Source organism: Paroedura picta, chromosome 1 (genome assembly GCF_049243985.1).
Source record: "Paroedura picta isolate Pp20150507F chromosome 1, Ppicta_v3.0, whole genome shotgun sequence".
Lineage (NCBI taxonomy): Eukaryota > Metazoa > Chordata > Lepidosauria > Squamata > Gekkonidae > Paroedura > Paroedura picta.
Window position 1 is genome coordinate 107,088,949 of NC_135369.1, and position 10,100 is coordinate 107,099,048.

At 44.1% G+C, this 10,100-nt stretch overlaps 1 pseudogene; it reads left to right on the forward strand.

Moving 5' to 3' along the window:
* Positions 1-276: 276 nt before the first annotated feature.
* Positions 277-6,142, forward strand: LOC143841032 (malate dehydrogenase, mitochondrial-like; annotated as a pseudogene).
* Positions 6,143-10,100: the final 3,958 nt, after the last annotated feature.

Here is a 10,100-nt window from a genome sequence, read left to right on the forward strand (position 1 = left end):
GGATGCAACATCTCAAATGTAGCAGGATTAAGATAGGTCTGGTCAACGTTCAGTCCAGGCTTTGGATAGCTACCTTTACATTCTGGCTAAAACTACTTTTCCAACAGCAAGGTCTTGCAAGTCTAATAATGATCAACACATTCGTCACACCTTGGCAAATTGCACTCACTAAAAAGTTGTGCTAGTATGGTCTCTCATATCAATTGTTTTTGTCTATGGGTTATGACAAGGCTATAGGTCTTGTTAAGACAAGAGTGATAGAAGTAGAGAGGCAACATGTTCTCAACAATATTCAGGCCCCACTGTTTAGGAAAGATCTTCTAAACAGGAACACCCTGATGCAATATCTAAGAAAAGTGGTAAATCCTGAGCACAGGAGATCCTTTACCCTCCTTTGTCACAATGCCCTACCCTCTGCTTACTTGAGTGAGAAATTTGATGGACTCCCTCTCAAGGATCGGCTCCGTATCTGCAATGAGGGTCAAGAACACATCTTATTTGAGTGCAAGCTGTATAATCATATTCGCACAGGTGCATTAGTACCAATGCTTATAGAATGCCCTCACAACCTGAGAAAGCATCGCCTGCAACTACTGCTATCAGAGACAGATAATTTTTTAACTAGCAAAGTAGCAAAATTTGTGTGGCTAGCTTTAAGAACTAGGAAAGATTGGGTCACTGATGTATAGCCCTTATAACCTTGCCGATAGGTCCACAGAACTTCTTATGTTTTTTGGTTAATAGCTTTTATGGTACGTCTCTTAATCTTAATCTTGTTTTTGTTTTATATTTTAACAGCTTTAATAGTTTTATTGCTTTTATGGCTCATTTTATCCTTGTAAAATAGTCAATGGTATTTAATGCTTTTAAATGTTGACTTTTATGGTGGAGAAGTTTTTAAGTTTTATTGTTGATGCATTTTTAACCTTTTAATGTATTACCTTCCCTTTAATGTATAATATGGGTGCACCATTTATTTTCATGCACTCCTCCAGTTACGTGTAAGCAACAGTAGTGGCTAGAATTGCTTCAAGAATTCATGCTTGCTTCATTTTGGCAGTTATGATCCGTTCAAAAGTTAGTACTTTTCACTTCAAATTCAAGGGGAGAGTTAAAACATGTGCTTAAATATTCCCCCACTGTAATTAACTGGATATCTATGATATTGGAAAATGAGAAATGCTTACTAGATGACAGTGTTTACTATATATCTGCCAGGTATCTTCTAGCAGAAAATCATCCTTGACAAATGTGTAAGGTGGCAGAAATGTATTTGTTTATTTGTCCTATGGCATGGGTGCAGACTGGCCAGGAGGTCCTAGGGCTGTCTAGCAGCCAGGTAAGAGGCATTGGGGGGTGGCCTGCCATTGCCTGCCTCCACATCAAGACCTCCAATGTCCCTTGCAGGGCTCCTATCCAAGAACTAGCCAGCATTGATCCTGCTTAGCTTCCAAGATCTGACAAGATCAGGCTTGCCTGGCCTATCCAGAAAGAGAAACTGAGTCACAGAAAAGTCTCATGAATCACACACAATTTGACCCTAGAATTCTAAATATCTGTCTCAAGAGTCCCATTTGCATGACACTCTGCCCGTTACTTATCAAATGCTTCGCCACCTTAGTAGGCCATCATCTGTCGTTCACTGAACTATAGCAGAAGCCTCTTATGCCTGTAAATATACAAAGTATGGTAGGATCTTCAGTGTATTACAGCCAGGCTTTCTCAGCCTTGGTTTTGTGAAACCCTGGGGTTTCTTGACAGCCCTGGAAAGGTTTCCTGAATGAGTGAATTTGTTAAACATGAATTGAGTGATATGATCATACATGATGATTTTATCCTCCCAACCCCTCCCAAAATGGCCAATGATGAGCCTGGAGGGGGTGGGGAGGGGTCCTGGGTGGGCATGTACACAGCTCTGCTTCCCATGCATATTCTGCACGATTGCATCACTTCTGGGGGTTCTGAATGCCTGAAGAATAGTTTCAGGGGGTTCTCAATGGTAAAAAAGTTTTAAAAGACTGCTCTAAATAGGGTGGTAAAGCAGCCGACATGCTGTCTGAAGCTCTGCCCATGAGGCTGGGAGTTCAACCCCAGCAGCCAGTTCCATCCTTCCAAGGTCGGTAAAATGAGTACCCAGCTTGCTGGGGGGTAAACGGTAATGACTGGGGAAGGCACTGGCAAACCACCCCGTATTGAGCCTGCCATGAAAACGCTAGAGGGCATCGACCCAAGGGTCAGACACCTTTACCTTTACCTTTAAACTGTTTGAAAGCTGCTGTCCTGCAGGCTGCTGCATGTTTTGACCCTGCATTTGGCCAGAGTCTTTTTTTATTATGGAAGAACAGCTTTAGCTTCTAAGGCCTGACAGCAATCTGACCTTGAGTCCATTGAAGTTAATGGACTTAGAAGAATGTATCTCTGCATAAGATTGTGCTGTTAGAGGAGAATCATTATTGGGCTGTGAGAGGAGGGAAGGGTTCTATGGGGCGGAAAGGTTGCTTGTTTTAATCACAAAAGCCATGTGGCCTAGTTTCTTTCTTTTGTTTACATGCATGCACACACCCACTTACTGTGAAAATCACTTGCTTTTAGCACTATCTGAACAGCACAATGTGACAACACAGAAAAATCCTTCTTTACAGTGCTATTACTTGCTGGATGTGCTCCCTCCCCCCACCCCTGCCTACACACTTGAGCAGATGGTGTTTCATAGTTGGTCACAAATGGCTGTCAGTGAGTTTGTCTGCCTGCCAGTAACCTGTAGTTTGGGGACTCCCTTGGAGAGTGTACCAGCACTGAGTCTGCTGATAGCAGCATCCAAGAAAATGATCCATCCTTTCTTGTCAGGAACAAAATTAGCCGTCTCACTTTCAAACAGTTGATGAGAGGGATATGAAAGAAACAAGGACACTGCCAAACTTGCTGGTGGTTTTTCTGGAGCTCTCGTGTGTGACTTTAACACAGATCACATTAAAAGTAGTCATTAGGATGGCAAGGTTGAAATAAATGTGAAGGGTTTTTTCTCCTTCCCCAAAGGATCATCCCTTTACCAATTCTGCATGAGTAATTTGACCCTGGACAGCCTCTCATTACTCATGGGTTTTAGTGCTGCTTCCACATGACATTGGCAGCAACCCAGAGCTCTCCAGTGCCTGGCGCATGTTTTCATCCAGGTTGCTCCACAATGTGGAAAATCGCAAAATTCTGATTCCTCCCTTCTTGTAGTGCTGCAAATCAGGGTACAAACAGGGGCAAGCTTGTCTGGAGAAACACGTGACAGTCTCAGTAGCATTTTGCCCACCCTTGCACCCACCCTCCCCTCTCCATTTCCGGATCAATTTTTTTAAAAACAAAATGTCCTGGTCTGTGCAGCTATGGGACCACAAAGTGACACTTAAAATAAAATGTTCTCTTCAGTGTACATGGTAATATTGGTTCAGGCAGCTAAAATACATTTCTGTTTGTGTTTTCTGGCAGTGGGGTATGAACAGGAAAAGAGGGGGGGCATGTGATGCAGCAGCCCTCTCCCTATTAGCTTGGCATCTGTGCTCTGTGATTTAAATCTTTATTGTGAATACTCAATCATTGGGGTCCAGTTACCATGGCCAGCCTATCAGAAATCTCTCCGAACACAAAGTATCCCAAAAAGGGATCTAAGGCAATGGTTTATTGTTGTGGAGTGATCCCAAAGCAATGCGGAAATCTTTTTTTTTTTATATTAATCTCATGACTTGGGGGAGGAAGTTTGAGTCCCCAAAACAACCACTGTGTAAGGATTGGTAGCTTTTGTTGACTGACAACCCGAAGAGCTGGGGGGAAACTTCGGGTTGTCCATGCTTCCTGCTTTGTTGGGAGGCAAAAATCCATGATGATACAGTGGGATAACACAGGAGGGGTCTCCCATCAGGAAGTGTGCAAACACATGGTTTCCTATCGCGCATTTGCAAACAAGAGGTTGTGAACATTTTATGCCTCTGTGCAGAACCAGTCCTTGTTTTGGAATCAACGTTTTATGCTATACTAGGTTTCAAAAGCAGGTATGCTCTTGGGCCCGGGGGGAAGGCTGCAGGAAGACAATAGCATTATGGGGAAGACAGTAGCGTTGACTAGCCGGCACTTTGTATTAAGGCTGATATCCTTACTCTTCCATATTCACTTCATGCCTAACATTGCGTTCTGGCCCAGTGTTATTGGCCATCTGATTTCATGGCTGTAACCACCACTTTGAGTGATCATAGAGCCAAGAAGATTTTAGATTCCCTAATTTTCTTAATGCTTTTGTGAAAATTTCAAGTTGGTCAGTCCCACAGTCCACTCCTTCATTTTCTCTCTGACACCTGAACAGGTATCCTTTCTTGAGCACAGCAGCTGGGCTGAGCAGCCCTAGGCCTATTGTGATGAGTGGCAATGACTGTTTGGTTGCTCGGCTGGGAGGATTACCTTCAGCTCCCAACTTCTCTACCAAATAGTTGATCCATTCTCTTGGGAAATGCCAAATTTAAGCTCTTGTGGATTTTAGTAGAAATAAGGGGCCTCTCTCATTGCAATGAATGAGTTGCAGAAGTGCTTAACTTTGGCATATTTGCAGAACATGTTCAGGCATGTCTTCATAATTCTATCTCATTTTAGAATGAACAACAAATTTAGAGTCCAGTGGCACCTTTAAAGCCAACCAAGTTTTAATCAAGGTATGAGCTTTCGTGTGCATGCAGCATATGATGTTGTATTTGAGGAAGTGTGCATGCAAACGAAAACTCGTACCTTGACTAAAACTTGGTTGGCCTTAAAGGTGCCGCTGGACTGGAAGTTTGTTCTGCTGCTTCAGGCCAACATGGCTACCCACTTGAATCATTTTAGAAAGCTTTGTCACAAGTATATCTTATCCATCTGGTGCTTCTTAATAATTGTGAAACAGCGGTCTTTGCCTGGAGGTCATTGGAGGAAGAGAAGGGAGAGTGCCACCAGGTCCCGTCATGTTCGCCTGCTTCACCCACCCTAGAATCCTAGAATCCTAGAGTTGGAAGGGCCATCTAGTCCAACCCCCTGCTCAATGCAGGATCAGCCCTAAACATCCTAAAGCCCTGCCTCTGCCGCACTTCGCAGGGGGCTTGCTACCTCCTTGCAGAACCATGCGATGGTGGCAGTGCTTGGTGCCTCCGGGGTTATTGGCCAGCCCCTTTCTTTGTTGCTGAAGAACAACCCTTTGGTCAGCCATCACAATCTCTACGACATCGCCCACACCCCTGGCATAGCAGCTGGCCTCAGTCACATTGAAACAAGAGCGGAAGTCAAAGGTTTCCTGGGATCCAAACAGTTGCCAGAATCTCTGAAGGGCTGTGAAGTTGTTGTGATTCCTGCTGGAGTTCCTAGAAAACCAGGTATGACCCATGATGACCTTTTCAACACAAATGCCCCTATCATAGCTAACTTGGCAGCAGCTTGTGCCAAGCACTGCCCAGAAGCTATGATCTGTGTTATTGCAAATCCAGTAGACTCCAACATCCCAATTACTTCAGAGATTTTTAAGAAGCACAGCGTGTACAATCCCAACAGAATTTTTGGTGTTACAACGCTGGACATTGTCTGAGCAAATACCTTTGTGGCTGAGCTGAAGGCTTTGGATCCAGCTCATGTAAATGTCCCAGTGATCGGCGGTCATGCAGGCAAGAACATCATCCTGCTCATTTCTCAGTGTACCCCCAAGGTTGACTTCCCCCAGGATCAGCTGGTGGCACTCACAGGGCAGATTCAGGAGGCAGGGACAGATGTGGTCAAAGCAAAAGCTGGCGCAGGCTCTGCCACTCCATCTATGGTGTATGCCGGTGCCCGGTTCGTCTTCTCTGTCCTGGATGCCATGAACGGGAAGGAGGGTGTCATTGAATGTTCGTCCGTCCGATCAGAGGAAACGGAGTGCCCGTACTTCTCCATGCCGCTGCTACTAGGGAAAAATGGCATTGAGAAGAACTTGGGTATCAGCAAGCTTTCTCCCTTTGAAGAGAAGATGGTGGCCGAGGCCATGTCAGAGCTCAAAAGCTCCATCAAGAAAGGAGAGGAGTTTGCCAAGATCATGAAGTGAAAGCTGCAAAGATGAGTACTGCAGTCCCCTTAATTTATTTAAGGTACATCATGTCACTTTAGAAGGCTCCAGGAGATGAAGGCCCATGGCTTTCTCCAAAGGCCCCTCTTTATCAAATGTATTAAGGCCCCTCTGATCTGTGAATTTAAATTCTGTTCATCAATAAATCAGCCTGTTATTTTTTCAGGGTACTTCCTGGACAAAAAAAAAATTGTGAAACAGCCTTGGGGGACAAATGGTCCGGCCTCTCCAGGGCTAGTCAGGGTGCTGCCAGCTGCACCCTGATTGGCTCTGTCCCTACAGCTCCTGCCCTCCCTCACCAAGCCCTCACCCCTTGCCTCACAGCCAGGCAGATGTGTGACTCTGCCGCTCCACTTGCAGGGCCCCAGATAAGAGGCTTGGCCACGGGGGGGGGTGAGCACTTCCCAAATGCCTGGAAAACACACCCGGGGCCTCACAGAGGCCCAGGGTGTGCTTTCCAAACCCCGGGAAGCCATCTGGCCGGGGGGTGGGAGGGAGGAGTGCTTTCCAAAGACATGGAAAGCACACCCAGGGCCTCACAAGGGCCCCCGGTGTGCTTTCCAGGCCCCTGGGAAGCCATCCGGCCATGGGGCAGGGAGAGGGAGAGCTTCCTGGGGGCCTGGAAAGCACACCGGGGGCCTTGCAGAGGTTCTTATGAACGAGCTTTGAGGATAGTTACTATTATAAATACGAATGGATACATTTAGGAAGTCCTGTGAATGCATGTAATAAAATCTAAATGTAAAATCTAATAAAATGCCTAAAGTCCATAGGCATTTGGCTACTGCAATGTCCAAAGCTGTTTCATTTTGTGGGTCCACCATTGATAAAACAGGGATATAAATTACCTGCAAAACTAGTTTCACAACAAATGACATAGGAACAAAATAAATAGGTTTCCATTTCCACCACAAGAGCAATGCCTGTTAAAAACCATTTCTTAATTCTCTATCAGTTGTCTACAGCCTCAGATTTTGAGGACCCTCTGTTAACATAGCCCTACTTGCAGCTATTCCTTAGCTTCTTGGAGTGAATTCCATGATTTTCTATATGTTCCATCCAATAATAGTATTGACAGTCCTTTTGGAATTACAGGAATAGTTTGCTTATTACAATCATTGCATGCACATTGATATACATCCCTACATAGTTAACACAAAAAGGTTGAGGTGATGGTAGGATTATAAAGGGGGTGGGGGAAAAGCCAAGTTTGGTTTCTGTTTGAAGGAAACAATATTTGTATTGTAGAACGTGAAGCTGAAAAATAAATCACATTTCAACCCAAAATGTATTTTTAACACAGTGAATGTAACTAATCCAACTGTAACATTTTAAAGCATTCAGGAACATCTAATTTGGGCTCTTTGCTGAACCGTTCCACTATAGGCAAGGCACTGAGGGGACAGAGTGACTCAGCAGATTTGTGCCTGCCAGTGATGAGTTAGCAAATCTTTCCATCAAATACAATTGGCACGACAGGCATTTTTAGTACAGTATTCCTGGTAACCACATTAGTGCCCAACTGGCTTTGGTAGGGCTGCTCAATACTATGGAAGCACAAGTCCTGTTTGTGTGTACCTATTCCATTAGGCAGATTCTTTGGTTATAGCCACTGGCAGGCTGCCATGGCCAGGCTGAGAAGGGGGGATAGAAGAAGAGGCCCAACAGTAGGCAGTGTGTCTTGCCTGCCAGGATGTGACTGTATGCAGGGTATAACTTTTGCCAATATGTCAGGAGGCAAGGCTGCAGAACTGGGGCTGAGGTAGAGATTCAATCTTTGTCTCTACCAATAATAAGGTGTATGCATGTCTCACAGAATGGGGAGGATAGAGGATGAAACTAAGGCTTTGCTCTTCATCCCCAGGATCCCATATAATGATACCCACATGCACTTAAGAGGAATCTGGGATAAGTGACTAATGATGAAAGGATCTAGATATGAGAGAGGTGATGACAAAGTGTCCCATGTTCCCTTAATATATTAACATCTCTCCTGGATATTTTTTATGACCAATTACTGCTTTCCATCCAAATAGACATCTTTTTCATATTAAGTCCCCTCTGCAGGACAGCAGTGAGATTTTTAAAAATCCAATTTAAACTGGAACTGACAGAAGATATTCATTTATCAAGTGTCAGTCTCTTCGACTTTCATACATGCACAGAAGCTATTGACACACCCCAGAATTTTTTCAGCATCTGAGGAAAAGGTACACAGGAGAGCAATAGATCCTATGATTGGCAAGTGGTGTGAAGCCCCTGGATTGTTCTGATAGAATTGCTTTTGGGCTTGGCTTCTTGCCTGTGAATGGCCATCAGTGGAAAATCTTTCTGCTGGCCATTCTTCTCAGCTGCAGTTCTAGAAACTGAACTGAGATACTTTGGACCAAAAGACCACACTTTGCTGCTCTAGACTGAGAAACAGTCACTCATAACCCCAGTCTGACCTTTACATCTAAAAAAAGAGATTTAAAATTGTCTTAAATGTCATGACTGAAGGTAGAATCGTAATCCATTAATTCAGACAGTAGCAGTGGCCATTGAGTTCCAAGGACTTAAAATGTTGTAACGCTGTTTAGGATGGGAGTGTCTGTCATGCAGATACAGTTTTTCCCATCAAGCTGGCTCTTTTCATTTAACCCTTCAGAAGAAGACTTCCAAGGTGATGGTAATACTTTGTCATGGGGAAGGTTCAATATGTCCATGCTCATTTCCAATCAGGCAGCTTAATTTTGATTCATCATGCAAGATCCCCTTTCTCTGAAGATTTTTTTTTGGGGGGGGGGATGTGGTAAGAAAATGTTTTCCGTGGGAGTTCATTGCAGCTTGATACAAGAGATGATATCAGAGATTAGTTAACCGTATGGGCTGAGTCCCAGGGGACGGATGTGAAATGAATCAGATTAAACAAAATTGATAATGTGAATACTTAATCAAACAGACAAAGGTAGTCTGCGCAGCTAATTAGGGGCAAATAGAGCGTCCCTCTTGTACCTCATTTAACTGACAAATTGCGCAGACAGTTTTAATGGGAGTCTGTTTAGCAAAGAGAAGACTGTACAGTTGACAGCTTGGCAAAATGTGGTTTCTGTAACACCACATGATGCTTATGGAAATTAGCCTAGTACAGCTGAGCTCTTAGTAGGTGAGGTTTGGACAAACTAGAGAAAAACTGGCCTTTTCATCAATGGGGTTTTTGTAGTAAACAAAAATACATTTCTCCCTCTGTACAGCTCAGAGCAGTACTTATGGGGAACTCCAGCACTGGAACTAAAAACTTACTTCTCCAGCATATTTCAAGTGAAAGATTTATTATCTTCCAATTTTGGGGATGCTTAGTTTTTAAAAACTTTTAAAGACCCAGGAAGATGGGCATTTGCTTCCTCGGAAGATTTGTTTGTGGTACAAAGTATTCCCAGCAAGCCATGAAGCCCGCTGACGTACGTCACTGTAGATGAGATTGGCTACTGTTTGTTGGGAATGCAGGTCACTCACATTATTCTTTGTTCCTGAGAAATTCAGAACACAGATTCCATGTGCAGTGAGCTCTGTGAACTGCCCACAACTTATGGAGCTCATGAATCTTACTGAATTGCGTAACTGTGCTTCTCTCCCTTCTTCTGGTTAATGTGTTTCAGTTTCCCTAATTTCCCAAACACTAGAAAGTTCGGGGGACAGCCTTTCACAATAAAAGTTTCCTTGTAATCAGAGTGCAGGTAACCAGCTCCCCAAGAGGAGCAGAGGCAGCCCTCCCAAAGGCTGCATTCTAGACAGCCCCAAAACTCACATTAGCTTCACATTCTTAGCTGCATTCAAAACTGTGTTCCTCTTGATCCCCTCCCCTTCCTCATGTGGAGCAGCTCTTTATTGGTGACAGTCTATGATACAAGGTAATACCAAGATTTCACTTAAAAACCCCCCAACACACAGCAGTTTGAATTGAATGGTTCCATGGCAGAGCCTGCTGTGAGCTGACCAGTCAAGCTGTGGCTACCTGATACAA